Here is a 3,522-nt window from a genome sequence, read left to right as displayed (position 1 = left end):
TCCAACCATAAATGCCTAAAGGACAGCATATGAGTAGTGCAGGTCTGCTTCTGACAGGGTCCTGGGGTGCTCATAGGCCTCAATGGCTGGGACCGGCCTCCCCTGGGCCCCCACCTCCACTGTCTCCTTCCTGCCAAGGGCTCAGGGGACGTGGTGTCTCAGCTCAGCCTGGGGCCTTCAGTCCCTGCCAGAGTGATGTTGTAGGTCTGCCTGTCTCTGACCCTCTCTCCTGGATGGGCCTGGAACCTGCACTGCAGAGAGAGCTACTCTCCTCGATGGACCCCTTAGGCCTAGGTCATAGCTTGTCGTGCATAACTATATGCATAACATAGCATAACAATTCTATTCTATTCTATTCTATTCTATTCTATTCTATTCTGTTCTGTTCTATTCCCTGTGCTCACCGTGAGTTGAATAACAATGAGACTGTTATTTGCCTGAAATGCCAGGGGGTTTTCAGCTCCAAAAACACTTTCAAGGACACAAATCAGAAAGGTTACAAGTGGAAACTGGATTTTATTGTTATATTATATTATATTTTACGTCATTTTATGTTATTTTATGTTATTTTTCTGAATCTGTTTCAGAGCCAATGCTCACAAGCACTGATACAACGCGCGCGTGTAGCCAGGAGCAGGCTGATGCATTCTTCAGTTTAGCTTGACAAAACATTCCTTGCAGCCTGGTGAAAGCAAGCCACAGCGCTACAGAAAGTAGCAGTGGGAATACAGGCCAAGCAGGCCCTGCTTCCTGAAGAGTGAGAACTTGAAGAATGAGGATCAGGACCAGCCATACGCAAAAGAAGAGGAAGTGTGTGGTACCGTGGGGTATTTTTCAAAGTACGACACGTATCGATGACAAGCATCCTTTTTGCCTTCCAAAACTTGCTGCGCTGCGCTTCTGGGCCAGTGAGGCATGAAAAGCACCCTCGTGCCAGCCCTGCACTTGTACCGCACGCGGGGAGAGGTGAAAAGTGGCAGCTCCTGATGGTGCAGCAAGCCTGGAGCCCTTCCAAGCACAGGCTGTTTTGCACAATCAAGAACCCCTGGGGAAACAGCCAAGGGAAGACAAGAGCTCACTCCTGCTACAAATTTGCTACAGGCAAGACAGCCTGGGAGGCAAAGCACAAGTGGTGCCTTGGAGGTGCGAGGGCTGCAGCAGGCAAGAACCCTGCTAAAATGGCCCAGAGGAGCCCTGACAAGGGGCTGTGCTCAATGCTACAGAGGACAAGAAGAATCCCCCAGGGCCACTTTGGGGGCCTGCCCTGAGAGTGTAGAAAGCTTCCTCCCCCTAGATGTGGGGCACAAGGGCCACGTTCGTGGAGCAGGAACAGCAGACTCCTAGCCAAAATGGCTCAAAGGAGCCCTGGCAAGAGGCCATGCTCAATGTTGCAGAGGAAGGCAAAAAACCCCCGGGGGACACTTGCTAGCCCACCGTGGGGAAAAAAAGCCTTCCTCCCCCCCGTTGAGGCCATCTTTGTGGTGCATGAGCAGCAGTAACCTACCCAAAGTGGAGCAGAGGAGCCCTAAAAAATGATCATGCTCAGTGATGCAGAGAAAGGCAAAAATAACCTCAGGATCAATGCCCCAGGGAAAAATTCCTTCCTGGCCCCAGAGCTGGCAATCAGCTATTGCCTGGGCATGTGAGCGAGACCTGCCTCCTCATCCTACAGGCTGTTCGTGCCTCCCAGGAGATGCCCAAGCCCTACTCTCCCTCAACCTGGAGCCATCTCAGGGGTTTCTGAGAGTGGCCACATGCCCCTGGCCTGATTGATTTGGGGGACAAGAATCCTCCCCATGCCTGGCAGGACACCAGCGGGTGCTCCAAAGCACCAGGACCCCTGGAAACATCTGTGCATCCTATTTCTTACATCTGCTGCCACTGACTCCACAGAGGATGAGGATGGCAAGCTCTGCAGTGCTCCTGCAGAAGGCATTCCCTTGGTCTTGCCCATTGCAAGAACCAGCTGTTGCTGGTTCTTCTCATCTCCAGCAGCCTCATCCAGCCTCTGGTCTTCCTCCTTCAAGCCTCCCCAGGTAATTCCACCAGCTCCTCAAAGACTTCCTCTCACGTGTCTTTGGGCTGCCCCTGGGCCAGCTATGGCAGAAGGACACGGGAGGATGCCCCCTTTATTCTGCCCCGGGGCATTGTGACTGCTGCATTGCTGGGTGGTGGCACTGTGCCATGGGGGTGACCGGGCCCCCCATGTGCAGTCCCGCCTGCCACCCCTATCCTTCAGAGGAAGGCCTTTGGGGGGCTGCCCCCAAGGCAGTCCCTGCGCCAGGGGGCCCAGGGGTCTGTCCCTGCCCTTGGCGGCCATACACTGGGCGCAGCTGCTGGGCGTTCCTGGTGCATCCTCTGCCACTCAGCTCCCAAGGACAAACCTCATGCTGTTGCTCTTCTCTCAGGCCATGGCAGAAACCAAGCCTGCAGCTCAGAGATCACCCCTACTAGCCATACTCTCTCTGCACCAGAGCTAGCATCCAGGAGGTCATGCAGTGAGGAGGAACAGGGGCTTGATCTGTCTGGACACAAACCCTTTTCCAGGGGTGCAAGCGGTGTGATTTCAGCAGCCCCAGCCTGGAGGAAAGCCGAAGTGTAACCAGAGCTGTAGGCTGGGACGGGTGGTGGCAGGAGACTGCCATGGAAATAACACAGGCTTTGAAAAACAAGGGAGTGGAGGTCACACTGGTGTGGTAGAAAGGTTGGTCATTTTCAGACCTAGCACATTTGGATCTGTGCCCAAATCACAGCCAGAAAAACAGACACTTTTACAAACCAAAAATAGCCCATTGCTGCTATTGCCCTCACATCCCTTTTTCCCACTGAACCTGAGCTGCGCAGTTGGGCTGTTTATACAGGATACAAAATGCGCTTCAGCCACAGGGTAAAACTTTCAGAGCTCATCGGTGACTTTAATCTTTCTGAGAGTTATTCGCCTTCCTCCATTTGTGGAAAGATATTCAGATCTTATCTAAAAGCCTGGAAAATCTCTTTTCCCTTTAGGATTTGGTATTTTGAGTCTTGAAAGAGGAAGGAAGGTGCCAAAATCAGTATATACATTCAGACTATGTAAATAAGGGCATTTCTTCCACAAACATTCATTTGGTTGTGGTGATGACAGAGGTGAAAGAAAGGGGTTTGGTTCCCTCTGTGTGAACTTTGCAGAGGCGTAGAGAACATGCATGATTTTGTCACCATTCCTTAGCAATGTACCAAGGGACACTGTTCATACTGATGTCTCCCTCTTGGTAAGAAGTACTGAATTGGTTTGTGTTCTTGACCATCTTTTACCTTGCACTTCAGTAGCTCTTTTCCTTATTTGGCCTTCACCCCTGCTACCTTTCTAGAAAGTGATGGCAGCCCTCTCAGCCTTTGTCTTACTCTTTCTAGTAGCTCCATCTTCCATAGGCCCTCCATGCTCCTAATCAACTGCTTAGTCTTTGTCTGCCTCCACCCCCGTCCTGGTTTGAGGTGAAACAGAACCAACTTTCTGTTCAGTAATTTTACTTCTTAGCTAGG

The sequence above is a fragment of the Larus michahellis genome, chromosome 2 (genome assembly GCF_964199755.1).
Source record: "Larus michahellis chromosome 2, bLarMic1.1, whole genome shotgun sequence".
Classification (NCBI taxonomy): Eukaryota; Metazoa; Chordata; class Aves; order Charadriiformes; family Laridae; genus Larus; species Larus michahellis.
This window is presented reverse-complemented; position numbering follows the sequence as displayed.